At 39.7% G+C, this 27,891-nt stretch overlaps 26 non-coding genes and 7 pseudogenes across 26 annotated transcripts; all 33 read right to left on the reverse strand.

The window, feature by feature from the left end:
- Window positions 1–127: 127 nt before the first annotated feature.
- On the reverse strand, window positions 128–247 carry LOC125470641 (annotated as a pseudogene).
- Window positions 248–1,044: 797 nt separating this feature from the next.
- LOC125470627 lies at window positions 1,045–1,163 on the reverse strand (annotated as a pseudogene).
- Window positions 1,164–1,414: 251 nt separating this feature from the next.
- LOC125470639 lies at window positions 1,415–1,533 on the reverse strand (annotated as a pseudogene).
- An 11,680-nt stretch (window positions 1,534–13,213) lies between these two features.
- On the reverse strand, window positions 13,214–13,333 carry LOC125470628 (annotated as a pseudogene).
- Window positions 13,334–19,155: 5,822 nt separating this feature from the next.
- Window positions 19,156–19,274, reverse strand: LOC125470625 (annotated as a pseudogene).
- A 241-nt stretch (window positions 19,275–19,515) lies between these two features.
- On the reverse strand, window positions 19,516–19,634 carry LOC125470626 (annotated as a pseudogene).
- Window positions 19,635–19,689: 55 nt separating this feature from the next.
- LOC125470624 lies at window positions 19,690–19,808 on the reverse strand (annotated as a pseudogene).
- Window positions 19,809–19,994: 186 nt separating this feature from the next.
- Window positions 19,995–20,113, reverse strand: LOC125470604. Its single transcript, XR_007252898.1, has one exon. It is a non-coding gene; the product is annotated as a 5S ribosomal RNA (ribosomal RNA).
- A 237-nt stretch (window positions 20,114–20,350) lies between these two features.
- Window positions 20,351–20,469, reverse strand: LOC125470614. Its single transcript, XR_007252914.1, has one exon. It is a non-coding gene; the product is annotated as a 5S ribosomal RNA (ribosomal RNA).
- A 234-nt stretch (window positions 20,470–20,703) lies between these two features.
- LOC125470610 lies at window positions 20,704–20,822 on the reverse strand. The gene has a single exon (XR_007252912.1). It is a non-coding gene; the product is annotated as a 5S ribosomal RNA (ribosomal RNA).
- Window positions 20,823–20,993: 171 nt separating this feature from the next.
- Window positions 20,994–21,112, reverse strand: LOC125470606. The gene has a single exon (XR_007252901.1). It is a non-coding gene; the product is annotated as a 5S ribosomal RNA (ribosomal RNA).
- Window positions 21,113–21,293: 181 nt separating this feature from the next.
- On the reverse strand, window positions 21,294–21,412 carry LOC125470620. The gene has a single exon (XR_007252923.1). It is a non-coding gene; the product is annotated as a 5S ribosomal RNA (ribosomal RNA).
- Window positions 21,413–21,594: 182 nt separating this feature from the next.
- LOC125470603 lies at window positions 21,595–21,713 on the reverse strand. The gene has a single exon (XR_007252897.1). It is a non-coding gene; the product is annotated as a 5S ribosomal RNA (ribosomal RNA).
- A 179-nt stretch (window positions 21,714–21,892) lies between these two features.
- LOC125470560 lies at window positions 21,893–22,011 on the reverse strand. The gene has a single exon (XR_007252862.1). It is a non-coding gene; the product is annotated as a 5S ribosomal RNA (ribosomal RNA).
- Window positions 22,012–22,192: 181 nt separating this feature from the next.
- LOC125470586 lies at window positions 22,193–22,311 on the reverse strand. The gene has a single exon (XR_007252882.1). It is a non-coding gene; the product is annotated as a 5S ribosomal RNA (ribosomal RNA).
- Window positions 22,312–22,489: 178 nt separating this feature from the next.
- LOC125470615 lies at window positions 22,490–22,608 on the reverse strand. Its single transcript, XR_007252916.1, has one exon. It is a non-coding gene; the product is annotated as a 5S ribosomal RNA (ribosomal RNA).
- A 178-nt stretch (window positions 22,609–22,786) lies between these two features.
- Window positions 22,787–22,905, reverse strand: LOC125470592. Its single transcript, XR_007252890.1, has one exon. It is a non-coding gene; the product is annotated as a 5S ribosomal RNA (ribosomal RNA).
- Window positions 22,906–23,084: 179 nt separating this feature from the next.
- Window positions 23,085–23,203, reverse strand: LOC125470599. Its single transcript, XR_007252895.1, has one exon. It is a non-coding gene; the product is annotated as a 5S ribosomal RNA (ribosomal RNA).
- A 179-nt stretch (window positions 23,204–23,382) lies between these two features.
- Window positions 23,383–23,501, reverse strand: LOC125470642. The gene has a single exon (XR_007252935.1). It is a non-coding gene; the product is annotated as a 5S ribosomal RNA (ribosomal RNA).
- A 179-nt stretch (window positions 23,502–23,680) lies between these two features.
- LOC125470595 lies at window positions 23,681–23,799 on the reverse strand. The gene has a single exon (XR_007252893.1). It is a non-coding gene; the product is annotated as a 5S ribosomal RNA (ribosomal RNA).
- Window positions 23,800–23,977: 178 nt separating this feature from the next.
- LOC125470643 lies at window positions 23,978–24,096 on the reverse strand. Its single transcript, XR_007252936.1, has one exon. It is a non-coding gene; the product is annotated as a 5S ribosomal RNA (ribosomal RNA).
- A 178-nt stretch (window positions 24,097–24,274) lies between these two features.
- LOC125470566 lies at window positions 24,275–24,393 on the reverse strand. The gene has a single exon (XR_007252867.1). It is a non-coding gene; the product is annotated as a 5S ribosomal RNA (ribosomal RNA).
- A 180-nt stretch (window positions 24,394–24,573) lies between these two features.
- LOC125470567 lies at window positions 24,574–24,692 on the reverse strand. The gene has a single exon (XR_007252868.1). It is a non-coding gene; the product is annotated as a 5S ribosomal RNA (ribosomal RNA).
- A 181-nt stretch (window positions 24,693–24,873) lies between these two features.
- On the reverse strand, window positions 24,874–24,992 carry LOC125470569. The gene has a single exon (XR_007252870.1). It is a non-coding gene; the product is annotated as a 5S ribosomal RNA (ribosomal RNA).
- A 182-nt stretch (window positions 24,993–25,174) lies between these two features.
- LOC125470573 lies at window positions 25,175–25,293 on the reverse strand. Its single transcript, XR_007252874.1, has one exon. It is a non-coding gene; the product is annotated as a 5S ribosomal RNA (ribosomal RNA).
- Window positions 25,294–25,477: 184 nt separating this feature from the next.
- On the reverse strand, window positions 25,478–25,596 carry LOC125470576. The gene has a single exon (XR_007252875.1). It is a non-coding gene; the product is annotated as a 5S ribosomal RNA (ribosomal RNA).
- A 161-nt stretch (window positions 25,597–25,757) lies between these two features.
- On the reverse strand, window positions 25,758–25,876 carry LOC125470578. The gene has a single exon (XR_007252876.1). It is a non-coding gene; the product is annotated as a 5S ribosomal RNA (ribosomal RNA).
- A 183-nt stretch (window positions 25,877–26,059) lies between these two features.
- On the reverse strand, window positions 26,060–26,178 carry LOC125470579. The gene has a single exon (XR_007252877.1). It is a non-coding gene; the product is annotated as a 5S ribosomal RNA (ribosomal RNA).
- Window positions 26,179–26,360: 182 nt separating this feature from the next.
- On the reverse strand, window positions 26,361–26,479 carry LOC125470581. The gene has a single exon (XR_007252878.1). It is a non-coding gene; the product is annotated as a 5S ribosomal RNA (ribosomal RNA).
- Window positions 26,480–26,657: 178 nt separating this feature from the next.
- On the reverse strand, window positions 26,658–26,776 carry LOC125470582. The gene has a single exon (XR_007252879.1). It is a non-coding gene; the product is annotated as a 5S ribosomal RNA (ribosomal RNA).
- Window positions 26,777–26,954: 178 nt separating this feature from the next.
- Window positions 26,955–27,073, reverse strand: LOC125470585. The gene has a single exon (XR_007252881.1). It is a non-coding gene; the product is annotated as a 5S ribosomal RNA (ribosomal RNA).
- A 177-nt stretch (window positions 27,074–27,250) lies between these two features.
- Window positions 27,251–27,369, reverse strand: LOC125470589. Its single transcript, XR_007252885.1, has one exon. It is a non-coding gene; the product is annotated as a 5S ribosomal RNA (ribosomal RNA).
- A 182-nt stretch (window positions 27,370–27,551) lies between these two features.
- LOC125470591 lies at window positions 27,552–27,670 on the reverse strand. Its single transcript, XR_007252887.1, has one exon. It is a non-coding gene; the product is annotated as a 5S ribosomal RNA (ribosomal RNA).
- Between the last annotated feature and the right edge of the window lie 221 nt (window positions 27,671–27,891).

Genomic DNA, 27,891 nt, shown 5'->3' on the forward strand with positions numbered 1-27,891 from the left:
AATATGCAAAAAAGAATTATGAAAAATAAAAAGGAGGTGGGAGGATGCAACACGAAGACTTCCAAGGAGATCACCCATCCTAGTACTATACGCGAAAAACAATTATGTAAAATAAAAAAGAGGTGGGGGCACGCAACACGAGGACTTCCAAGGAAGTCACCCATCTTAGTACTACTCTTGCCCAAACTAGCTTGACTTCGAAATTCTGATGGGATCCCGTGCATGTGAGTTGGTATGATCCAACTGTTAATCTATAACTTGTAATTGTATATAACCATTTCTCTTAACCATGACTCTGTAACCTTATGCATGTGCAAATCACACCGGCCCAAAACTATCACTCGAAATTCAAAAAATAGAATTAATAGTCTTTCCCATCGTTTTCTTTCATCTTCCAAGCATGAGACTCGGTTATAAACGACGTGCGCCACAAGTAAGCAGCTAGAAATACCCCTCAAGCACGAGACTCGGTTATCCACGATGCGCACCACAAATAAGCCTCTAGAAGTACACATAAAAGAATTATGAAAAGTAAAAAAGAGGTGGGAGGATGCTCACAAAGATTTATGAGAAGGTCACGCATCCTAGTACTGCTCTCACCCAAACTCGCTTGACGTTGGAGTTCTGATGGGATTTAGTGCATGTGACTTGGTATGATCGCATCCGTTAGTCTATGACTTGTAATTGTATATAACCATTTCTTTGAACCATAACTTTGCAACCTTAGGCACATGTAAACCACACAGGCCCCAAAATGATCAAGCAAAATTCAAAAATATAAATCAAAACAATACATGAAATTCAAAAATAGAAATTTTTATGCAACCTTAGGCACATGTAAACCACACAGGCCCCAAAATGATCAAGCAAAATTCAAAAATATAAATCAAAACAATACATGAAATTCAAAAATAGAAATTCAGAGTCTTTCCCATTCTTTTCTTTCATCTCTCAAGTAGGAGACTCGGTTATAAACGACGCACGCAACAAATAAGCCACTAGAAATACGCAAACAAGAATTACAAAAAATAAAAAAGAGGTGGGAGGATGCAACACAAAGACTTCCAAGGAGATCACCCATCCTAGTACTACTTTCGCCCAAACTCGATTAACTTCGGACTTCTGAAGGGATTTGGTGCATGTGAGTTTGTATGATCGCATCCGTTAGTCTATGACTTGTAATTGTATAGAATCATTTCTTTGCCCTGGACCCTGTAACTTTTATACATGTGCAAATAACAACGGCCTAAAATGATCACACAAATTCAAAAATATTAATCTAGACGATCCCACAAAAAATAAAAAATAAAATTAATAGTCTTTCCCATTCTTTTCTTTCATCTTCCATGCACGAAACTCGGTAAGAAACGATGAGCACCATAAATAAAATTATGAAAAATAAAAAAGAGGTGGGGGCATGCAACACAAGGACTTCTGAGGAGGTCACTCATTCGAGAACTACTCTCGCCCAAACTCGCTTGACTTCAGAGTTCTGATGGTATTCGGTGCATGTGAGTTGGTGTGATTGCATTAGTTAGTCAATGACTTGAAATTGTATATAACTATTTCTTGGGCCATGGCCCCATAAACTTTATGCATGTGCAAATCACACCGGCCTAAAACAAACACAGGAAATTCGAAAATAGTAACGAAGACGATCCCACGAAATTGAAAAAATAGAATTAATAGTCTTTCCATGTGAAACCCTATCCCTAATTTGTTGTATTTTTATATTGTCAGACTTTTGAATTACCAATTTACCCTTGAGTTGACTTTTGTTGACCGTCTCGTCGAAATGCGTATTTCAATTTTTATTAATTTGTCTTTATTGTACTCATTGCCACGAATGCGTAGGCATGAACAAATTCAAATTTGGAGTTATAACGAAGATTTTATGTAACAAAATGTTGAAAGTTTTTAGGATATTTTTGTTGGAAGTATGCCCACAAAGCCACTCATTTGATGTAATAGCTTTTTGGAATACTTAATGTATTAAACTTTTATATGTTTAATGGAGGGCAAAGCTTATTGTTAATCACTATTTATTGTATCTTGTGTTTAAGCAATAAGGGAATCCAAGGAATGTATTTGATCTAAGAGATAAGTGATCTAAGTAAGTTAGATTTTCGAGACCTTTCTCTTATGTTCATTCCTAAAACGTTCCTAGCCATAGGGTTGCCAATTGGGCATTGACAATCCGCTAAGGTTAGTATGTGTTATGTCGACTCAAGTATGGATATGACAAGTCTCAAGTCATTTAGTGTTGGACACTAAGACAAACACATAGGTGCTCGAAAGAGTAATCGAGTACACTGAACTATGATCAAAAGAGAGTTCAAACATACATGTCATGTAAGAACTCGATGGTTACAATATGCAAAGTAGTCCTTTGACCTGAGGCATCATAGATGTCTAATGGTTAGGTCCTTGATCTTTGATCGTGTCAAATGGCATTCCTTTGGAGTGTCCATGGCATGGTTGGGGTCAAGCTATCTAGTCATGTAGGCATATGAATGCACAACAAGGGATCTCTAACCTTCCATGGTGGAAGGAGAATACTCTAAGATATGATTCGAGAGTCTTTGGCCAAAGCATATGAATATGACTTAGGAAGTTTGTTCCAAATCTTATTCAAGCGAATCATATAGGGAAGTATCACATTGGATAGTAGACATGAAACAAACTATCACTTCAACAATGTGATTAAGAGTATTGTATTAGAGAAGGACCGTATTGCATTGTAGTTGTAACTGGATAGGTTCTCCAACCACTTCTACTTAGCTTGGGTAACCATGACATGCTGCTAGGTGTCACTCATGGTTTGTGGAAGCCCTAAAGATTAGCAAACACTAATCTTAAGGGAGAATTGAAATATGGTTTAAATTCACAATCGATAGTTAAGAGTAACATCGCCCACTGCCTCGCTAATTGGAACCTAATGGATCGTACACCGAGTAAGGATGAAAGTGAGGTAATTAAATGAAATGGATAAGCAATTAAATGGTTAATTGAAGTATGGTCAAAGTTAATTAATTAGTTAATTAATTATACGAAACGTTCGTATTGGACTTCTAAGTTGGTTTTGGGTTTAGGGGCCCAAAAGTGTTTTGGTCCACAAGGCCCATTATGTTTAAGTTGTATGACAACTAAAACAAAATGGGCAATTAGCCCAAACACTTAGAGAGGCCGGCCATGAATAGTGAGGGATACCAAACTTGTGTTAATTACAAGTTTGCCACTCACAAGAAATGAAGTATAAATTCAAAATTATAACTTTATTTTGTTAAGGGTTTTTCTTGATGAAATTATTCTCTCTATTTCAACAAGGGAGGCCGGCCACTTAGGGAGGGATATCTAGCAATTTCCTCTCCCCTAAGTCATCCACTTTTATCTTCACAATTAATCTTTGGTGTAGAGACTTGGAGACATCAAGCTTTTGGTGTTTTGGAGAACATATCCTCAAATCCTCAAGGAAGCAAAGGAGGTGACTTGAAGGCCCTCCACTTGGGTGAATCCCTTGTGTAATCAAGGATGAGCTACAAGGGTAATGATTCTCTAAATCCTTTCTTCTCTTTAATGTTGTTAAAGAGTTATGGTTCACCATATACTAGGCTTTGAAAGTCATGGGTTTTATGAATTGTTTTTGGATGCATGCCTACTTTAATTTGTTAATAGTTTGCCTATGTATTCAAATGTTCTTTACATGTTCTTAGTAAGGACATAAATTTTCCTTCAAGTGGTATCAGAGCCTAGGCCTAGTTTATGGTGGATCCTTTTGGGTTTTGTCATTTTTCATAATATGTGATTTAAATGTTGTAAATGTTACAAGCTTTGTTCTTACTTTGAATATAAATTTTGTTTGAAAATTTAGCATCTCAAATGTTGTAGATGTAGTTCATATAAGCATGAATATTGGAACTAAAATTTGGTGCCAAGTATTTTGGGATTTTCGGCCAAATCCAAAGGGTGATTTTTTGGGTTCATGTTAGGCTTGTTAAAATGGTTTTAAAGTGCTTTTTGGAACCCCTAAGTACCCTAGGATATTAACCCTCTTTTGAGTTGTGAAAAATTGAGTTTTTGGTAAGTGAAAACATTCATGGAGCTATTATGAGTTTTCATGAGTGTTCTTCAATGTTCTTGAAGTTCTTGCCAAGAAATTTTTTTTTTCATAAAGTTTTGATTATTAGTTGATGGGTGATGATTATTGGTGAGAAATGATTAAATGGCTTTAATTATGTCAAAGATATATTTTCTTTTCAAACCATCCCCACCATCTTTAATCTCACCCACCAAAATCCACTTACAAAATTTTTTTTTTATCAAAAATCTCAATGATTCTATCCTTGGCCGGCCACACCCTCTAGTGGGGTACTTTTGTGCAATTATATAAAGTTTTGATACTTTTGTGTATTTGTATTTTGGCCCAAAAGTTTGTGTTTTTGCAAAATGGCCCAAATAAAATGAGAACAAAAATTGTTTTGTCTCTTTAATGAGAATTGGATTTTCATTATATTTAGTTCCATTTAAATCAATTCTATGGATCCAAAAACCAATTGTTTAAAGTTGCTTTCTTAGTTAATTTGATTGATTAAGAAAAGGGTGATTATGAACCAAATGCCTCGATAATTGAGCTATGTGATTGGCCGCTTAACGTTATGAATGTTTGGGTTTAGTAGTATAGATTTGAATGCAATTTGATTAATTCAAGTTTGTTGTAAAGGGCATAAGTCCTCCAATGTGTTGTAAAAGGGCATAAGCCCTTCTCTTTATTTCATGTATTCCTATTTGTTTAATTGTATGCAAATTGGAATAGTTGGGTCCAACGCCCAATAGGAAATAACGGTTTAATTAGATTAAACGCGTAACTAAAATCAACAAACTATCTACCTGAAACCCAAGGTCCAACACAAGGCTCGTGTTGGATCAAATCAATCGGTTCATAATCATCCTAAAACCTAAAACGACTATATAGTCCATATGAGGATGCAATGCGTTCGTTAGTAGTTCCATATAGTCTCGCTTGTTTCAACGAAACAGTGGGAGTATTATATGCTACTAATTCATATTAACTTGGACCAATAATTGTGATAGGCCCATGTTCTGTTAATATGATTAAAATGTTTTTGATGTAGCCCAACACTACTCCCTCAAATAAAATGGATATTAAGTTGATAAGCGAGAGATGCTTTGAACATCTCTTCGTAGGCCTTCCACCGTGGTGGACTCCAATCGTTTGTGACTCCTACACCGGCTTCACCCTATCATGGGGAAGTTCAAAGTATGTGCTTACATTCAGGAGGAGTCCATATGTACATACATGATGTGGTGAGGTAGGCAACGAGGATAGCCAACATCGTATCATCGTGAGGTTATTCTTGAACCCCTACACGAACTAAGCATGGTGGGAATAACTTAACTAAGTGCAATGGTGCCAACATCGTATCATTGTGAGGCAACATTCTCTAGAGGCCAAACAAGATGGGTAATTACAAACGTTGTAAATGAGTAAAATGTTATTCTCTCATCATTATTTTTGCTAACCAACATCGTATCATCGTGAGGTGGGCTTGGTAATGGTGAGTTTCCCATACCCCGCTAAGAGTTCAATATAACTCTCGGATTCTATTGAGGGATATAGAATTTGCCAAAAATAGTGGGTGGTACTATTTGATTCAAGACCCAATCAAGTAGTTTATCAACAATCTAATACGATTTCTGTTATGTTATGTAGTGAACGACATGCCTAAAATTATACCCACCATTATACTTGACAAAAGGGGCCTTAGGGGCCAACGTTTCCTTGCTTGGTATCGCCACATTGAGAATGTCTCAAAGGTGAAAGACATATTGTATGTGCTTAAGCAATCCCCTCCTCATGTACCTCCTAAGAAACTAGCTTCGAAGGAAGAGTGTCATGATTATGCAAGACGCTATGAGGATGACTTGCAAGCCAAATGCTTAATCCTCACTTCACTTAGTGAGGAGCTTATGAAGCTACATAAGCACATGGACACTTCATGTGCCATGGTTGAAAGTTTGCATAAGATGCATGACATTGAGACTAGTAAAGTAAGATTCTCAAATGTTTGTAATCTATTAAATGCCAAAATGGCAAAAGGGGCATCGGTCCATAAACATGGACAAAAGATGGAAAGGATCTTTCAAGATCTTGAAAGTTTAGGAACTTCCATCGATGGGAAAATGGCCCAAGATTTTTTCCTTGCATCTCTCTCGGATGATTTCACTAAGTTTATTGTAAACTATAAAGTGAATAGATTCGATCATACTTTTAACGAGATGATTGACATGTGCTGTAAATTTGAAAAAGGTTTCAAAAGGGACAGTGGGAGTGAGAATGAAAACACAAGGAAAAGGTTAAATAAGAAGAAGGCAAGAAAATCCAAAGGAACATGCTTTCATTGTGGAAAGGATGGACGTTGGAAGAAGAAATACAGGGTGCGCATTGCGAGCCTTATGACACGAACTTTTGAAAAGACTATTTCTGTCATAGAGAGTGCTTTTACAGTGAGCTCTAATTCCTGGATATTTGATTCAGGTGCTAGTCAACATATCTGTAATACGATACAGGGACTAGCAGGGAGCAAGACACTGCGCAATAGGGAGATGGTTGTGCGAGTTGGGAACGGCGCTAAAATCTCTGCAAAAGCAATAGGCACCTACATGCTTAACCTACCCTCTGGGGAAGTCCTGGAACTTAAAAATTGTTTATATTTTCCTTCATGTATAAAGAATTTGATTTCTATCTCTAAGCTTTTACGAGATGGGCACTCAGTATCGTTTGACAAAATGAGTTGCACTTTATACTTGAACGGTTGTATTATCTCTCATGGTAATATGATAGAGGGACTTTTTCACCTAGAGACAAATAGTGGGATGCACTATATTGAAAGCGGGAATACCTCAAAACCCAAAAGGGCTAGAAAAGAAGTTAACCAAGAAATGATGTGGCATCTTAAACTTGGACATGTGAACCTTGAAAAGATTCGCAAGATGTCGAAAGACGGATATGTCCGCCCATTAGGTAATGACCAGATGGGTACTTGTGAATGCTGTTTGAAAGGGAAGATGACCAAATCTCCATTCACTGGGAAAGGAGAGCGTGCCACTGAAATTCTAGGGTTAATCCACACTGACGTATGTGGACCTATGTCTACTACGTCGAGAGGAGGTTTCTCCTACTATATCACATTCACCGACGATCACTCTCGGTTTGGCTATGTGTATCTTATAAAGTACAAGTCAGAATCCTTTGAAAGGTTCAAAGAATTCAAGAATGAAGTTGAGAAGCAAACTGGGAAACAGATAAAAATCCTAAGATCAGATCGAGGGGGTGAATATCTGAGTAATGAATTCCTAGATTATCTCAAAGAGTGTGGAATAATATCACAGTGGACTCCACCGGGAACTCCACAACTTAATGGAGTTTCTGAAAGGAGAAATCGAACCTTGATGAACATGGTTCGTTCTATGATGAGTTCCGCTGATCTGCCAGTAACATTCTGGGGATACGCTCTATATACAGCAACTTACTTGCTTAATAGAGTACCTTCCAAATCAGTTTCACAAACGCCTTATGAGATATGGCATGGAAGAAAGCCAAGTCTTAATCACATTAAGATTTGGGGTTGTGAAGCATATGTCAAGAAGCTTGAAGCTACTAAGCTTGAAGCAAGATCAGTAAGGTGCTATTTTGTGGGATATCCTAGAGAAACTATGGGATATGAGTTCTACCATCCTGACGACCAAAAAGTCTGTGTCGCCAGAACTGCTAAGTTTCTAGAGGACGAATTTGTTCTCAAAGGAACTATAAGTAAAACGATGGAAATTAATGAGATTAAAGATGAAACACAAACAAGCACAAGACATATTGACAACCCTGTTCCTGGACCCCAAGCTCCACGTAGATCTGAAAGGGTTAGTAAGCCACCTAAGAGGTATGGCTTAGACAATGACTTTGCGGAATTGTACCTTCTGGGTGACAATGACACAAAGGAGGACCCTAGGGACTACAAAGAAGCAATGTCCGACATTGATTCAAAGAGATGGCAAGAGGCCATGAAATCCGAGATGGATTCCATGTATCAAAATCAGGTCTGGACTCTTGTAGACCCTCCAGAAGGTATAGTACCTGTTGGAAACAAATGGGTCTTTAAGAGGAAGATAGGCGTTGATGGGAACGTGGAGACTTATAAGGCTAGACTTGTAGCCAAGGGTTACAGGCAACGAGAAGGGATTGACTATGAAGAAACTTTCTCTCCTGTAGCCATGATTAAGTCCATTCGGATTTTGCTTGCTATAGATGCGTACCATGATTATGAAATTTGGCAAATGGACGTGAAGACGGCCTTTCTGAACGGCTACCTAGAGGAAGAGCTTTATATGGCTCAACCCGAAGGTTTCGTGTCCAAGTCTGCAAAGACTAAGGTATGTAAGCTTCTGAGGTCCATTTATGGACTTAAGCAAGCCTCAGGGAGCTGGAACATTCGTTTTGATACTGAAATCAAATCGTTTGATTTTACTCAAAACGAAGACGACAATTGTGTTTATCAAAAGGTCGTAGGGGATGCAGTGGTATTTCTAGTGTTATATGTAGATGACATATTACTATTCGGGAATGACACTGCAGTACTTTCTTCTGTAAAAGTGTGGTTGTCCAAAACCTTCCACATGAAAGATCTAGGAGATGCATCTTATGTACTTGGGATAAAGCTCTATCGTGATAGAACCAGAAGACTAATTGCATTATCCCAATCTATGTACATTGATAAGGTGCTAAGTAGGTTCCAGATGGAACAATCTAAGAAAGGTTTTCTTCCTGTGAGACATGGAATTCACCTTTCTAAGTCCATGGGACCTAAGACTCCTGAAGAGATACGGCAAATGAATACTATTCCTTATGCTTCCGCCATAGGAAGTCTCATGTATGCCATGATATGCACAAGGCCTGATATCGCATATGCTGTGAGCATTACTAGTCGATATCAATCTAACCCAGGATCAGAACACTGGGCAGCTGTCAAGACGGTCCTTAAGTACTTAAGAAGAACTAAGGACATGTTCCTCGTTTATGGAGGAGCGACAGAGTTGCGAGTGGAAGGCTATACAGACGCAGATTTCCAATCTGACGTCGATGATAGAAGTTCCAACTCCGGATATGTATTCACTCTGAATGGTGGGGCTGTCAGCTGGAAAAGCAAGAAACAAAGTGTAATTGCTGATTCCACGACAGAGGCTGAATATGTCGTTGCAGCTGAAGCCGGCAAAGAAGCGTTCTGGATGAAAAAGTTCATCACTGAACTTGGAGTGGTTCCAACCATTACATCACCAGTAACTTTGTACTGTGATAATAGTGGGGCGATAGCTCAAGCCAAGGAACCCAGGGCACATCAAAAGAACAAGCATTTTGATAGGCGCTTTAATATCATTAGAAGATATGCTGCCGAGGGGAAAGTCAACATCCTCAAAGTTGCTTCAGCCGATAACGTAGCAGATCCACTAACGAAGCCAATGTCTCAAATCCAACTTGACCGCCATATGGAAAAGATGGGTATTAGATACATGGGAGGATGGCTTTGAGTACAAGTGGGAGATTGTTGGAAGTATGCCCACATAGCCACTCATTTGATGTAATAGCTTTTTGGAATACTTAATGTATTAAACTTTTATATGTTTAATGGAGGGCAAAGCTTATTGTTAATCACTATTTATTGTATCTTGTGTTTAAGCAATAAAGGAATCCAAGGAATGTATTTGATCTAAGAGATAAGTGATCTAAGTAAGTTAGATTTTTGAGACCTTTCTCTTATGTTCATTCCTAAAATGTTCCTAGCCATAGGGTTGCCAATTGGGCATTGACAATCCGCTAAGGTTAGTATGTGTTATGTCGACTCAAGTATGGATATGACAAGTCTCAAGTCATTTAGTGTTGGACACTAAGACAAACACATAGGTGCTCGAAAGAGTAATCGAGTACACTGAACTATGATCAAAAGAGAGTTCAAACATACATGTCATGTAAGAACTCGATGGTTACAATATGCAAAGTAGTCATTTGACCTGAGGCATCATAGATGTCTAATGGTTAGGTCCTTGATCTTTGATCGTGTCAAATGGCATTCCTTTGGAGTGTCCACGGCATGGTTGGGGTCAAGCTATCTAGTCATGTAGGCATATGAATGCACAACAAGGGATCTCTAACCTTCCATGGTGGAAGGAGAATACTCTAAGATATGATTCGAGAGTCTTTGGCCAAAGCATATGAATATGACTTAGGAAGTTTGTTCCAAATCTTATTCAAGCGAATCATATAGGGAAGTATCACATTGGATAGTAGACATGAAACAAACTATCACTTCAACAATGTGATTAAGAGTATTGTATTAGAGAAGGACCGTATTGCATTGTAGTTGTAACTGGATAGGTTCTCCAACCACTTCTACTTAGCTTGGGTAACCATGACATGCTGCTAGGTGTCACTCATGGTTTGTGGAAGCCCTAAAGATTAGCAAACACTAATCTTAAGGGAGAATTGAAATATGGTTTAAATTCACAATCGATAGTTAAGAGTAACATCGCCCACTGCCTCGCTAATTGGAACCTAATGGATCGTACACCGAGTAAGGATGAAAGTGAGGTAATTAAATGAAATGGATAAGCAATTAAATGGTTAATTGAAGTATGGTCAAAGTTAATTAATTAGTTAATTAATTATACGAAACGTTCGTATTGGACTTCTAAGTTGGTTTTGGGTTTAGGGGCCCAAAAGTGTTTTGGTCCACAAGGCCCATTATGTTTAAGTTGTATGACAACTAAAACAAAATGGGCAATTAGCCCAAACACTTAGAGAGGCCGGCCATGAATAGTGAGGGATACCAAACTTGTGTTAATTACAAGTTTGCCACTCACAAGAAATGAAGTATAAATTCAAAATTATAACTTTATTTTGTTAAGGGTTTTTCTTGATGAAATTATTCTCTCTATTTCAACAAGGGAGGCCGGCCACTTAGGGAGGGATATCTAGCAATTTCCTCTCCCCTAAGTCATCCACTTTTATCTTCACAATTAATCTTTGGTGTAGAGACTTGGAGACATCAAGCTTTTGGTGTTTTGGAGAACATATCCTCAAATCCTCAAGGAAGCAAAGGAGGTGACTTGAAGGCCCTCCACTTGGGTGAATCCCTTGTGTAATCAAGGATGAGCTACAAGGGTAATGATTCTCTAAATCCTTTCTTCTCTTTAATGTTGTTAAAGAGTTATGGTTCACCATATACTAGGCTTTGAAAGTCATGGGTTTTATGAATTGTTTTTGGATGCATGCCTACTTTAATTTGTTAATAGTTTGCCTATGTATTCAAATGTTCTTTACATGTTCTTAGTAAGGACATAAATTTTCCTTCAATTTTCGTGTTTTGTCGTTAGTGACCTTGTTTTATAAGCCCCTAGGGCCCACATGTTTCCTCCCTTTTTACCTCCCCGTGACTTCATTCCTCATTCCATTTCTAAAAAACACTTTCTTTCTTTATCACTACACTCTTATCTCTTTCTCCCTATCTACACTCTCGGCTCTCTCTCAAACCATCATCTCCGAGGGCTTTCCACACAAATAAACAATATAACAACGACAATAGCATCCCCATCACCCTGGTGAACTCAGAATCGAAGGAGAAGCCTTCAAACCCTTCCAAACTCACTGCACAGTACATTCACTGTTCATTAAGTTTTTCGATGAGTTTCCACGTCCTCCGGCGAAGGTAAGCCTTCGAACCTCGTCTAAAAGTTGTGGATCATGTCTTAATGTATGTTTGGAACTAGTTTTGAGAAGTTTTGGTGATATTTGGACATAGGAATGTCATGGGGAAAGCTTCCCTAGTTTTTCGGCGAGCACCGCCATTTTTTAGGCGTTTTTCAGCCAAATCACGGTGAGTTAGCCGTCCTGCAAGGTACCATTCTCTTTATCTCGTTGAGAACTATGACTTTCATTTTTGAATCACTCGATTTGGTTAAGTATTGAGGAAGTTATGAGCGTTTCAAGGTTTGCCCAAAAACCGACTGACGCTGGCCTGTAACTGGGTTGACCCAACTCGACCGGATCCTAGTTCCCAGTCAGTGCGTGGGCGCCAGTCTTGGCTTACGCATAGAGGATACGTGCTTCCATTAGAGGTACTGTGCTTCGTCCCAGGCAACTTTTCTGGCCAACTTTCCGGCGACCCAACTCTGTGTGTGGCAGCGCATGGGGGTAACTGAGGTTCTCCCCTTAGGTTTTTCGACATCCTAAATCCATTTATGACGTCCCTTTTTCCAAAATTCAATCGTTTTAGTATAGTTTTATTAATTGGTCCCTTTATGTGCTTAGGTGCATTTGTTAGTGGCGTTTCCGTCCTCCCCTGATTCGCAAGGCTCTTCGACGACGGAGTATCTATGAGTGGACCCCTTCTAAAATGCATGATTTTACTATTAGAGATGCATACATGAAAAGCATGATTTAATGGCTATGTTTTATGAAACATTTATGAGTAAATTTGATTTACGCTTCATGAAATATCGTGCTTTAATGGATTTATGTTTACTGAGATATTTATGAATATGATTTATGATATGATGTTTAAGCTATCAAGCTCTGATGAGATATAATTTGGAAAGATTATGTTCGATGATTTTTATGTGCTTATTCAGTGGTTACTCATACTATGTGCCTACTGGCAAATGATATCTATATATGGCTTTGGTCGGGTGATGTAGGGGCTTATGGGTGAATGATATCTATATACGGCTTTGGTCAAGTGATGTAGGGCGTATGGGCGAATGAAGGCCTTCAGGCAATTTGGATACCATTACTAAGCACACTACATATAATATATGTTTAATGAAGTTTTATGGCATGCTAGGGTTTTTGGAAAAGCTATTACATATTATACTATTCAGTTTTCATAAACTTTGCGCAGTTATGCACAAAATTTTTATGCATGTTTCACATGTTCTCGGCATATGCATTCTTAAATTGGCTTGCGTCACCCTCAGGTGTCAGCCAACACCTGGCCATCCCGTTGTCCTTCGGACACCAGAATTGGGGCGTGTCATTCCCATTCTTTTCTTTCATCTCCCAAGCATGAGACTCGGTTATAAACGACGCGCGCCACAAATAAGCTATTAGAAATATGCAAAAAAGAATTAAGAAAAATAAAAAAGAGGTTGGGGGATGCAACACGAGGACGTCCCAAGAGGTCACCTATCCTAGTACTACTCTCCACCCAAACTCGGTTAACTTTGAAGTTCTTATGGGATTCGGTGCATGTGAGTTGGTATGATTGTATCCATTAGTCTATGACTTGTACTTTTATATACCCATTTCTTTGGCCATGACCCCATAACCTTATGCAAGTGCAAATCACACCGGCTCAAAACGATCACATGAAATTCAAAAATATTAATCAAGACAATCCCACGAAATTCAAAAAATAGAATTAATAGTCTTTCCCATTCTTTTCTTTCATCTCCCAAAGCATGAGACCCGGTTATAAACGACGCGCGCCACAAATAAGCCACTAAACTACGCAAAAAAGAGTTATAAAAATAAAAAAGAGGTGGGGGGATGCAACACGAGGACTTCCCAAGAGGTCAACAATCCTAGTACAACTCTCGGCCAAACTTGGTTAACATTGGAGTTCTAATGGGAATCCCTAGCACACAAAGCTTTTGGTGGAACTCTTATATAAAAGGGTAGCCTCCATGTCTTGTACCCGTGAGTAGCAAAGAAAACACTGAAGACAAGAATTTACAAAGAGGACAATTTCTTTTCTCTCGAGTTGCATCTTGGTATATTGCTTCCTTCCTGCCTTTTCCACAGGGACGAAGCTTGGCACTTTGAAGCAGCACTTGCGGACCGGCGAGCATGGATCACTTAGATTTGGTTGGAACTTCATGGGGTGGTTTAGACCACCCACAAGAAATTCATGGAGTTGATGACAGCGGCAAGGAGCGGATCATGTAGACTTGATTGGAACTTCACGGGTTGGTTTGGACCACCCCGAAGAAATTCATGGAGTTGACTGCAGCGGCTGGGAGCCGATCACGTAGACTTGATTGGAACTTCACAGGGTGGTTTAGACCACCCCGAAGAAATTCAAGGAGTTGACGGCAGTGGCAAGGACGGTTCTGTTTTCAGAACTTCTCTCGACTGTTTGTTGATGCTGCCATGGTGAGCCGGTGGGCTTAGTCTCCATTTTTGGCTTTGGTGAAAGATGAAGAAGAAAGCAAATTTTCTTCATTCTCTCCTGCAAAAGTCGAGAGGAAAGAAAACAATAAAGAACAAATTTAAAATAAATTTATACCTTGCTGCCCTTTGTTGTTTCTTTTTTTTCTTTCTTTTTCTTTATGTTTCTCCCTTGCTTTCTTGCTTTGTTCTTCTTTGCCGTCTGTGCTTCTCTGCTGTCTTCTCCCTGTCCTGCTCTTCTTCCTGTTTTTTTTCCTCTGTGCTCTTCATTATCGTCCCCTTTTTTTTTGTCGATCTCCTTCGTGAAAGTAGTATTTTGTTGCTTCTTTTCCCTCTCAATTCCTGCAGAGTACCTCCTCCTCTTTTTTTTTTCTTCCCCCTTGCTTTTGGATCACATCCTTTTATAGAGAGAAGACATGGAGCAGTTGCTTGCCATTTTCACGAAGTGGAGCGGTTTAGAAGAGCCACTACGTTGATCTAGTTGAAGACGTGGGACTATGGGATTGTTCTGGAAGCAACCCACTTCTTGAAGTTTCAGAAAGTGATTTTATCCCACCATCTTTTATTCTTATTTATTTAATTGATTGCAAACAAGTATAGACTTTTAAAGGAGCCAGCCCAATCTTACTTTTCGGAATGAACTTGGGCTGTTTTTCTTTTGGCCCTCTTTAAAGCTCTTTACCTTCTTTTTTTTTTTTTTTTGTTTTGTTTTAAGGGCTGTTATTTATTTTCTTTGTGAAAATATATGGCTCAACAGTTGCCCCCTTAAGCATCGTGCGTGGAAACGGTTTTGACACATGCGAGGCTTGAAATTTTTTCTCTTCTCTGGCTTTATTCTATGTTTTGAATCGACAGTGACTTGACATCCCAGTAGTGAATTTTCTTTTTCAAGTCACTCGAGTGGGCCAGGAATTCTAAGAACATTAGTATGTAGTAGTTTATCCACGTGCAATACAATTGGTGGGAAAATGTATTTTTCATGATTCATGGCTATATCTAATATTGGAGATCAGATTGCCTACGTACCTTATGAAAGGATCAAGTCAAACATAGCTCATCCCTTACTTTTCAGGATTTTTGTTTTTGTTTTTATGACTGCACCCAGCTTTTAATGCTAGGCTGCCTATGTACCCTTTTTGAAGGATCAAGTCATACGTAGTTTAAAGTGCATTTTTTTAGACCACCTTATAGGGATTTACCTAAAGAGCTCACTCTCCTTCAATTCCTTTGTCGGTCTCTTCAATTTCTGACCACGCTCGAGACCCAAATCACTTTCAAGCAATTTGCTTTTCAACATTGCATGCCATCGAGACTAGCTCATCAAATGTGTGAGGCTCTGCAACAGCAACAAAAGTTCCGATCTCGGGTATAAGGTTATGTGAGCACATTAGTACTGCCATCACCTCGGTCAATTTCTCTGTGCGTTGTAGTTTTAGGCTTCTCCATCTTGCGATGAAATCATTTACGCTTTCGTTATGCCTTTGCACGCAATTAGCCAAATCCACTACGGAGCATTTTCTTTTGGAGCTGACAAAGTGTGCAAGAAATGACTTCTGCATGTCGTCCCATGTATGGATAGAACTTGGAGGCAATGAAAGCTGGTCCTTTTTAGGGACTGCATAAATTGCCTTATTAGCAAGGCATCGCATTGTGATGTCTCTCCACAGGCTGAGTAGAAATGACCTAGATGTTCTTGTGGGGTGCCATTTATGCCATCAAATTTTTCGAAGCTTGGTCTTTGATAACTTTTGGGGAATGGCATGGCATCGTAGTTTGCAGGGTATGGTCTTTGGTACCCTAAGATTGGTGGAGTTATGGACATATGGAATTACGAATGTTCTCATCAAATATTTCCTTGATTTCTTGTCGTGTGATTTGATTTGAGGAACTTTCTTCTTTTTTCGTCTCACTACCACCAACAATGTTAGCCTTAACGGCTAGCTGTGCAGTTAATGCTGCAATTTCGACGTCTTCTTCAGCTAGCGTCCTTTGCATTTCTTGAAGCTGCTCTTCTAGACTTGATGTGCCAATTACCATGATTGACATAGACTCCACATCTTCATTTTTGCTCTTCAACCATTTAGGGATGTTGTTTGAGGCAAATGCCTTGGAACAGGGCTAATGTAGTCTTGCTTGAGCCATTGATTATTTAATATGACCAATACATGGTCGTGACTTGGCTTGGAGATCGGGGAATGCCCCCTGTGATTTCGAGCTAGCGTGAAGCCCCAAGACTTGGTTTTTAAACTTGACTTGAGATTTTGAAGATGCCCTCTGTAATATGTGGGCTTGAACTCTCATTTCCTCATTGTCGTCTATTTTCGGATTCGTCTTCTTGGACTTGACATATTTGTCACTTTGGAGTGCCTCCATAGGCAGTGTGTGTTAGCAACCTTGACTTTACCTTCAATGTACCGGGCTTGTGATTTGATATTTGAGACGGTATTGTCTTTCTTGGCAGGTTGTATACGCCTTGTGGTATTTTTTCTTGAAACTTTCTTTTCTTCTTTAAAAGAAACCACCCTTGCAGGCTCCGCATTGATTAACGTGATTGAAATTAAGCCAATCATGATTTTAATTGTGGTGCAAGTTTTATCAACTGCAAATGCGTTAGTCTTGATGACTCTTTGCTTTTTGGTCTTCACAGCTTTGGTTAATGCAAGTGGAGCCTTAGCAACTACGTTTGGGATGCCTTCAGTAGCTTCCATGGTAGCATCTTCACTTCTTCCTAAGAACTTTAGCAACTCGTTTCTTCACATTTTTGGTGGTGTTCTGTGATGGAGTCTTCTTCTACACAGTCTTAGCGACTTAGGCAGTTGCCTTGTTGGCTTCGACTCCATGATTCGGCTTTTGGATGTTGAGTGAGGCTAGTGCTTGATCAATGATGAATGACATTCGGTAACCAGTGCGCCTTACACATCTTGCCTTGGTATGAGTTGTCGGAAGCTCATGGAAGTAAACAATAACTTGTGGTGCCATCTCGTTTCCTGCGAAAAAAAAATAAGTAGCACATAAGATTTTATTTATTCATAGACAGATGAAAAGGTGAATGGATCCCACTAGGCGTGCCAAAAATCATGTTGAGCAAAAATTGTACACAATATGTAAACAAATAATTCACTCGACACAATTTCACCCTCATTCATTTTTCCGAAGAGGATTTTTATTAATTTGAGTTCGACCCATTCTAGGCTACGCGCCTATTAATTACAACTCTTCTTTTGGGAAAGGAATACCCTTTGATTCCAACTTGAATAAATCGTAATTTGGGGATTTGGGTGTTTATTTCATTTTGCGACTACACCTAGGTCGAGCCTTAGATTGCCTACGTACCCTTGTTGAGGGATTAAGTCACTCGTAGTTCCTGATGTATTTGCTGGGGTTTGATGCCTTGTGCAATTTTAGCTCGTGTGGACAAGGACTTTGAGCCGTTGGAGCTTTTGATGCCTTGTGCAGTTTTAGCTCGTGCGGGCGAGGACTTTAAACAGTTGAAGAATTTGATGCCTTGTGCAGTTTTAACTTGTGCGGGCGAGGACTTTGAGCCGTTGGAGCTTTTGATTCCTTGTGCAGTTTTAGCTCGTGCGGGCAAGGACTTTAAACTGTTGGAGAAAGTTTGAAATTTGGTGCAGCTTTGTGCTATTTGATAGTTGACATGACTTTATGCCATTTGAGACTTTTCTTCGACTTCGTGCCATTTGAAACTTGACGTGGCTTCGTGCCATCTGAATTTAGAGCGGCTTTGTGCCATTTGACCAGTTTGGGAATTTGAAATTAAATTTGACGTAGTGTAAGTCCATCGAGCTTGGTACTTTGAGGTGGTTCACGTCTACGGATTTTGAAGTGGTTCGAAGTTGTCTTCTATTTGATGCGGCAATGAGGCTGCAAAGGAGATGAGAGCGGTGCTGTTGTCATCGATTTGGGGTTTTGGAGACTTGACTTAAGACTTTGGCAAAAGCAAGGTGCCCATTTGATTTATTTGAACCAAAAGATGATGATTAGCGAAAAATGAATTGATGGGTTTTGACAAGAATGACCCATGTCTTTTCTTTTAATAATCACAGCCCAGTGCATTTAGGGTGAGACCTGGACTCCCATGTGATGGGCGACCTTTCTTTCTTTGATTTGCCTTACTTTACTTTGTCTTTAAACCCATTTCATTTTGTCGTCATACCTGTCACTTTGTTGTCGCCTTTTATCTTTGCACAACAACACAGCAAGTCTTTGCTGTCATATTGTTTAATAAAAGAAAGCGGCAGAGCAACATTTTTTTTTTTTATAAATGCTTTTGTCAAGCTTTTATAGTTAGACTTTCTTTCAAAGGAAACCACATGATTTTATGTTGGAGAGCTGTGGCATTTTAAAGTTGCCACCTGAGTGTCTTTCCCATTTGATTTGGGGAGTTGTCAGCAAGCCTTTTCCTTCTCTTATCTTTCCAAGTCCAAATAGGATTTTTTTTTTTCATTGAGTCAGGAAGATGGCTATCTGTTTGAGGATGTGGCAATGCTTTTAGAACGAAGTCAATGAGAGTTGTTGCATGTCTTTGTTTACTTGTGGGACGAACACAATCTTCTTTTTGCATGCAAATTTTGTGAGTCATCTCCACGTTATTTCTTTTTGAAATAATGATCTTTTTCAATCTTTGGTGTCGTAGAGCAGCTGCCGCTAATATAATTCTTGTTTTGTGCACAAAATTTAATCTATGGGGACCATGCTCATAATACTCACGTGAGTGGAAAGTTTTGGAAGAGCTTTTGTTTCCCTCTCATCTTTTCTTTGCGTTTGCGTCAAATCTTCTAGCAACTTAGAAGACAACTTTAAAAAGATAAAGTAAAATTAATACTCTATTTCTTTCATCTCCTAGACACGAGACTAGGTTATAAACTACTTGTGTAGCAAATAAAAGAATTTGAAAAAAAAAAATGTGGGGGATGCAACACGAGGACATCCCAGGAGGTCACACATTCTAGTATTACTCTCGCCCAAACTCACTTAACTTCGGAGTTTTGAAGGGATCCGGCGCATGTGCGTTGGTATGATCACATCCGTTACTCTACAACTTGTAATTGTATATAACCATTTCTTTGGCCATTATCCCGTAACTTTTATGCATGTGCAAACCATATCGGCTCCAAACGTTCGCACAAAATTCAAAAATATTAATCAACACGATCCCTCGAAATTTAAAAAGATCAAATAAAATTAATACTCCATTTCTTTCATCTCCCAGACATGAGACTTGGTTATAAACGACGCGCATCGCAAAAAAAGAAAAAAAAAAAATTGGGGGAATGCAACACGCGGACTTCCCAGGAGGTCACCTATCCTCGTACTACTCTTGCCCAAACACGCTTAACTTTAGAGTTTTGATGGGATCCAGTGCACGTGAGTTAGTATGATCGCATTTGTTAGTCTACGATTTGAAATTCTATATAACCAATTCTTTGGCCAACTCCTGTAACGGGATGCAACACGAGGACTTCCCAGGAGGTCCCCCATCCTAGTAATACTCTCTCCTAAACTCGCTTAACTACGAAGTTCTGATGGGATCCAGTGCATGTGAGTTGGTTTGATCGCATCCGTTAGTCTACGACTTGTAATTGTATATAACCATTTCCTTGTCCTCTGCACGAAATTCAAAAATATTACGAAATTTAAAGAGATAAAATAAAATTAATTCCCCAATTATTTCATCTCCCAGGCACGAGGCTCGGTTATAAATGACGCGTGTCGCAAAAAAAACAAAAAATAAAAAAAATTAGGGGGGAGGATGCAACACGAGGACTTCCCAAGAGGTCACCCATCCTAGTACTACTCTAGCCCAAACTCGTTTAACTTCGGAGTTCTGATGGGATCCGGTACATGTGAGTTGGTATGATCGCATCCGTTGGTCTACGACTTGTAATTGTATATAATGGGATCCAGTGCATGTGAGTTGGTATGATCGCATCCGTTAGTCTACGACTTGTAATTGTATATAACCATTTCTTTGCCGTTTGCAGGAAATTCAAAAAAATGAAATAAAATTAATACTACTACTCTATTTCTTTCATCCCCCAAGCATGAGCCTCGGTTATATACGATGCGCTTCCCAAAAAACAAAAAAAAAAAAAAAAAGATTGGGGGATGCAACACGAGGACTTCCCAGGAGGTCACCCATCCTAGTACTATTCTCGCCCAAACTCATTTAACTTCGGAGTTCTGATGGGATCCGTTACATGTGAGTTGGCATGATCGCATCTGTTGGTCTACGACTTGTAATTGTATATAATGGGATCCGGTGCATGTGAGTTGGTATGATCGCATCCGTTAGTCTACGACTTGTAATTGTATATAACCATTTCTTTGCCGTTTGCACGAAATTCAAAAAAATGAAATAAAATTAATACTACTACTCTATTTCTTTCATCCCCCAAGCACGACGTTCGGTTATATACGATGCGCTTCCCAAAAAAAAAAAAAAAAAAAAAGATTGGGGGATGCAACACGAGGACTTCCAAGGAGGTCACCCATCCTAGTACTACTCTCGCCCAAACTCGCTTAACTTCGGAGTTCTGATGGAATCCAATGCATGTGAGTTGGTATGATCGCATCCGTTAGTCTACGACTTGTAATTGTATATAACCATTTCTTTGCCGTTTGCAGGAAATTCAAAAAAATGAAATAAAATTAATACTACTACTCTAATTCTTTCATCCCCCAAGCACGAGCCTCGGCTATAAACGATGCGCTTCCCAAAAAACAAAAAAAAAAAAAAAAAGATTGGGGGATGCAACACGAGGACTTCCCAGGAGGCCACCCATCCTAGTACTACTCTCGCCCAAACTCGCTTAACTTCGGTGTTCTGATGGGATCCGGTGCATGTGAGTTGGTATGATCGCATTCGTTAGTCTATGACTTGTAATTGTATATAACCGTTTCTTTGCCGTTTGGACGAAATTGAAAAAAATGAAGTAAAATTAATACTACTACTCTATTTCTTTCATCCCCCAAGCACGAGGCTCGGTTATATACGACGCGCTTCCCAAAAAACAAAAAAAATTAAAAAAAAAACAAAAAAGATTGGGCGATGCAACACGAGGACATCCCAGGAGGTCACCCATCCTAGTACTACTCTCGCCCAGACTCGCTTAACTTCGGAGTTCTGATGGAATCCGGTGTATGTGAGTTGGTATGATCGCATCCGCTAGTCTATGACTTGTAATTATATATAACAATTTCTTTGCCGTTTGGACGAAATTCAAAAAAATGAAGTAAAATTAATACTACTACTCTATTTCTTTCATCCCCCAGCACGAGGCTCGGTTATATACGACGCGCTTCCCAAAAAACAAAAAAAATTAAAAAATAAAAAACAAAAAAGATTGGGGATGCAACGCGAGGACTTCCCAGGAGGTCACCCATCCTAGTACTACTCTCGCCCAAACTCGCTTAACTTCGAAGTTCTGATGGGATCCGATGCATGTGAGTTGGTATGATCGCATCCGTTAGTCTGTGACTTGTAATTGTATATAACCATTTCCTTGCCGTTTGGACGAAATTCAACAAAATGAAGTAAAATTAATACTACTACTTTATTTCTTTCATCCTCCAAGCACGAGGCTCGGTTATATACGACGCGCTTCCCAAAAAACAAAAAAAATAAAAAAAAACAAAAAAGAATGGGGGATGCAACACGAGGACTTCCCAGGAGGTCACCCATCCTAGTACTACTCTCGCCCAAACTCGCTTAACTTCGGAGTTCTGATGGGATCCGGTGCATGTGAGTTGGTATGATCGCATCCGTTAGTCTATGACTTGTAATTATATATAACCCTTTCTTTGCCGTTTGCACGAAATTCGAAAAAATGAAGTAAAATTAATACTACTACTCATTTTCTTTCATCCCCAAGCACGAGGCTCGGTTATATGCGACGCGCTTCCCAAAAAACAAAAAAAAATCCAAAAAAAAAACAAAAAGATTGGGGGATGCAACACGAGGACTTCCCAGGAGGTCACCCATCCTAGTACTACTCTCGCCCAAACTCGCTTAACTTCGGAGTTCTGATGGGATCCGGTGCATGTGAGTTGGTATGATCGCATCCGTTAGTCTATGACTTGTAATTATATATAACCCTTTCTTTGCCGTTTGCACGAAATTCGAAAAAATGAAGTAAAATTAATACTCCTACTCATTTTCTTTCATCCCCCAAGCACGAGGCTCGGTTATATACGACGCGCTTCCCAAAAAACAAAAAAAAATCAAAAAACAAAAAAGATTGGGGGATGCAACACGAGGACTTCCCAGGAGGTCACCCATCCTAGTACTACTCTCGCCCAAACTCGCTTAACTTCGGAGTTCTGATGGGATCCGGTGCATGTGAGTTGGTATGATCGCATCCGTTAGTCTATGACTTGTAATTGTATATAACCCTTTCTTTGCCGTTTGCACGAAATTCGAAAAAATAAAGTAAAATTAATACTACTACTCATTTTCTTTCATCCCCCAAGCACGAGGCTCGGTTATATGCGACGCGCTTCCCAAAAAAAAAAAAATTCAAAAAAAACAAAAAAGATTGGGGGATGCAACACGAGGACTTCCCAGGAGGTCACCCATCCTAGTACTACTCTCGCCCAAACTCGCTTAACTTCGGAGTTCTGATGGGATCCGGTGCATGTGAGTTGGTATGATCGCATCATTTAGTCTATGCCTTGTAATTGTATATAACCCTTTCTTTGCCGTTTGCACGAAATTCGAAAAAATGAAGTAAAATTAATACTACTACTCTTTTTCTTTCATCGTCAAGCACGAGGCTCGGTTATATGCGACGCGCTTCCCAAAAAACAAAAAAAAATCAAAAAAAACAAAAAAGATTGGGGGATGCAACACGAAGACTTCCCAGGAGGTCACCCATCCTAGTACTACTCTCGCCCAAACTCGCTTAACTTCGGAGTTCTGATGGGATCCGGTGCATGTGAGTTGGTCTGATCGCATCCGTTAGTCTATGACTTGTAATTGTATATAACCCTTTCTTTGCCGTTTGCACGAAATTCGAAAAAATGAAGTAAAATTAATACTCCTACTCATTTTCTTTCATCCCCCAAGCACGAGGCTCGGTTATATGCGACGCGCTTCCCAAAAAACAAAAAAAAATCAAAAAAAAACAAAAAGATTGGGGATGCAACACGAGGACTTCCCAGGAGGTCACCCATCCTAGTACTACTCTCGCCCAAACTCGCTTAACTTCGGAGTTCTGATGGGATCCGGTGCATGTGAGTTGGTATGATCGCATCCGTTAGTCTATGACTTGTAATTGTATATAACCCTTTCTTTGCCGTTTGCACGAAATTCGAAAAAATAAAGTAAAATTAATACTCCTACTCATTTTCTTTCATCCCCCAAGCACGAGGCTCGGTTATATACGACGCGCTTCCCAAAAAACAAAAAAAAATCAAAAAAAACAAAAAAGATTGGGGATGCAACACGAGGACTTCCAAGGAGGTCACCCATCCTAGTACTACTCTCGCCCAAACTCGCTTAACTTCGGAGTTCTGATGGGATCCGGTGCATGTGAGTTGGTATGATCGCATCCGTTAGTCTATGACTTGTAATTATATATAACCCTTTCTTTGCCGTTTGCACGAAATTCGAAAAAATAAAGTAAAATTAATACTACTACTCATTTTCTTTCATCCCCCAAGCACGAGGCTCGGTTATATACGACGCGCTTCCCAAAAAACAAAAAAAAATCAAAAAACAAAAAAGATTGGGGGATGCAACACGAGGACTTCCCAGGAGGTCACCCATCCTAGTACTACTCTCGCCCAAACTCGCTTAACTTCGGAGTTCTGATGGGATCCGGTGCATGTGAGTTGGTATGATCGCATCCGTTAGTCTATGACTTGTAATTATATATAACCCTTTCTTTGCCGTTTGCACGAAATTCGAAAAAATCAAGTAAAATTAATACTACTACTCATTTTCTTTCATCCCCCAAGCACGAGGCTCGGTTATATACGACGCGCTTCCCAAAAAACAAAAAAAAATCAAAAAAACAAAAAAGATTGGGGATGCAACACGAGGACTTCCCAGGAGGTCACCCATCCTAGTACTACTCTCGCCCAAACTCGCTTAACTTCGGAGTTCTGATGGGATCCGGTGCATGTGAGTTGGTATGATCGCATCCGTTAGTCTATGACTTGTAATTGTATATAACCCTTTCTTTGCCGTTTGCACGAAATTCGAAAAAATAAGTAAAATTAATACTACTACTCATTTTCTTTCATCCCCCAAGCACGAAGCTCGGTTATATACGACGCGCTTCCCAAAAAACAAAAAAAAATCAAAAAAAAACAAAAAAGATTGGGGGATGCAACACGAGGACTTCCCAGGAGGTCACCCATCCTAGTACTACTCTCGCCCAAACTCGCTTAACTTCGGAGTTCTGATGGGATCCGGTGCATGTGAGTTGGTATGATCGCATCCGTTAGTCTATGACTTGTAATTGTATATAACCCTTTCTTTGCCGTTTGCACGAAATTCGAAAAAATGAAGTAAAATTAATACTCCTACTCTTTTTCTTTCATCCCCCAAGCACGAGGCTCGGTTATATACGACGCGCTTCCCAAAAAACAAAAAAAAATCAAAAAAAAACAAAAAAGATTGGGGGATGCAACACGAGGACTTCCCAGGAGGTCACCCATCCTAGTACTACTCTCGCCCAAACTCGCTTAACTTCGGAGTTCTGATGGGATCCGGTGCATGTGAGTTGGTATGATCGCATCCGTTAGTCTATGACTTGTAATTGTATATAACCCTTTCTTTGCCGTTTGCACGAAATTCGAAAAAATCAAGTAAAATTAATACTACTACTCCATTTCTTTCATCCCCCAAGCACGAGGCTCGGTTATATACGACGCGCTTCCCAAAAAACAAAAAAAAATCAAAAAAAAAACAAAAAAGATTGGGGGATGCAACACGAGGACTTCCCAGGAGGTCACCCATCCTAGTACTACTCTCGCCCAAACTCGCTTAACTTCGGAGTTCTGATGGGATCCGGTGCATGTGAGTTGGTATGATCGCATCCGTTAGTCTATGACTTGTAATTGTATATAACCCTTTCTTTGCCGTTTGCACGAAATTCGAAAAAATGAAGTAAAATTAATACTCCTACTCATTTTCTTTCATCCCCCAAGCACGAGGCTCGGTTATATGCGACGCGCTTCCCAAAAAACAAAAAAAAATCCAAAAAAAAAAACCAAAAAGATTGGGGGATGCAACACGAGGACTTCCCAGGAGGTCACCCATCCTAGTACTACTCTCGCCCAAACTCGCTTAACTTCGGAGTTCTGATGGGATCCGGTGCATGTGAGTTGGTATGATCGCATCCGTTAGTCTATGACTTGTAATTGTATATAACCCTTTCTTTGCCGTTTGCACGAAATTCGAAAAAATAAAGTAAAATTAATACTACTACTCCATTTTCTTTCATCCCCCAAGCACGAGGCTCGGTTATATGCGACGCGCTTCCCAAAAAACAAAAAAGATTGGGGGATGCAACACGAGGACTTCCCAGGAGGTCACCCATCCTAGTACTACTCTCGCCCAAACTCGCTTAACTTCGGAGTTCTGATGGGATCCGGTGCATGTGAGTTGGTATGATCGCATCCGTTAGTCTATGACTTGTAATTGTATATAACCCTTTCTTTGCCGTTTGCACGAAATTCGAAAAAATGAAGTAAAATTAATACTCCTACTCTTTTTCTTTCATCCCCCAAGCACGAGGCTCGGTTATATGCGACGCGCTTCCCAAAAAACAAAAAAAAATCCAAAAAAAAAACAAAAAAGATTGGGGGATGCAACACGAGGACTTCCCAGGAGGTCACCCATCCTAGTACTACTCTCGCCCAAACTCGCTTAACTTCGGAGTTCTGATGGGATCCGGTGCATGTGAGTTGGTATGATCGCATCCGTTAGTCTATGACTTGTAATTGTATATAACCCTTTCTTTGCCGTTTGCACGAAATTCGAAAAAATGAAGTAAAATTAATACTCCTACTCTTTTTCTTTCATCCCCCAAGCACGAGGCTCGGTTATATGCGACGCGCTTCCCAAAAAACAAAAAAAATCCAAAAAAAAAACAAAAAAGATTGGGGGATGCAACACGAGGACTTCCCAGGAGGTCACCCATCCTAGTACTACTCTCGCCCAAACTCGCTTAACTTCGGAGTTCTGATGGGATCCGGTGCATGTGAGTTGGTATGATCGCATCCGTTAGTCTATGACTTGTAATTATATATAACCCTTTCTTTGCCGTTTGCACGAAATTCGAAAAAATCAAGTAAAATTAATACTACTACTCCATTTCTTTCATCCCCCAAGCACGAGGCTCGGTTATATACGACGCGCTTCCCAAAAAACAAAAAAAAATCAAAAAACAAAAAAGATTGGGGGATGCAACACGAGGACTTCCCAGGAGGTCACCCATCCTAGTACTACTCTCGCCCAAACTCGCTTAACTTCGGAGTTCTGATGGGATCCGGTGCATGTGAGTTGGTATGATCGCATCCGTTAGTCTATGACTTGTAATTATATATAACCCTTTCTTTGCCGTTTGCACGAAATTCGAAAAAATCAAGTAAAATTAATACTACTACTCCATTTCTTTCATCCCCCAAGCACGAGGCTCGGTTATATACGACGCGCTTCCCAAAAAACAAAAAAAAATCAAAAAACAAAAAAGATTGGGGGATGCAACACGAGGACTTCCCAGGAGGTCACCCATCCTAGTACTACTCTCGCCCAAACTCGCTTAACTTCGGAGTTCTGATGGGATCCGGTGCATGTGAGTTGGTATGATCGCATCCGTTAGTCTATGACTTGTAATTATATATAACCCTTTCTTTGCCGTTTGCACGAAATTCGAAAAAATCAAGTAAAATTAATACTACTACTCCATTTCTTTCATCCCCCAAGCACGAGGCTCGGTTATATACGACGCGCTTCCCAAAAAACAAAAAAAATCAAAAAACAAAAAAGATTGGGGGATGCAACACGAGGACTTCCCAGGAGGTCACCCATCCTAGTACTACTCTCGCCCAAACTCGCTTAACTTCGGAGTTCTGATGGGATCCGGTGCATGTGAGTTGGTATGATCGCATCCGTTAGTCTATGACTTGTAATTGTATATAACCCTTCTTTGCCGTTTGCACGAAATTCGAAAAAATGAAGTAAAATTAATACTACTACTCTTTTTCTTTCATCCCCCAAGCACGAGGCTCGGTTATATGCGACGCGCTTCCCAAAAAACAAAAAAAAATCCAAAAAAAAAACAAAAAAGATTGGGGGATGCAACACGAGGACTTCCCAGGAGGTCACCCATCCTAGTACTACTCTCGCCCAAACTCGCTTAACTTCGGAGTTCTGATGGGATCCGGTGCATGTGAGTTGGTATGATCGCATCCGTTAGTCTATGACTTGTAATTGTATATAACCCTTTCTTTGCCGTTTGCACGAAATTCGAAAAAATGAAGTAAAATTAATACTCCTACTCTTTTTCTTTCATCCCCCAAGCACGAGGCTCGGTTATATGCGACGCGCTTCCCAAAAAACAAAAAAAAATCCAAAAAAAAAACAAAAATTGGGGGATGCAACACGAGGACTTCCCAGGAGGTCACCCATCCTA

Source organism: the organism of the source record quoted next, unplaced genomic scaffold (genome assembly GCF_019419815.1).
Source record: "Pyrus x bretschneideri cultivar Hongxiangsu unplaced genomic scaffold, Pyrus_bretschneideri_v1 Contig100, whole genome shotgun sequence".
NCBI classification, from domain to species: Eukaryota; Viridiplantae; Streptophyta; class Magnoliopsida; order Rosales; family Rosaceae; genus Pyrus; species Pyrus x bretschneideri.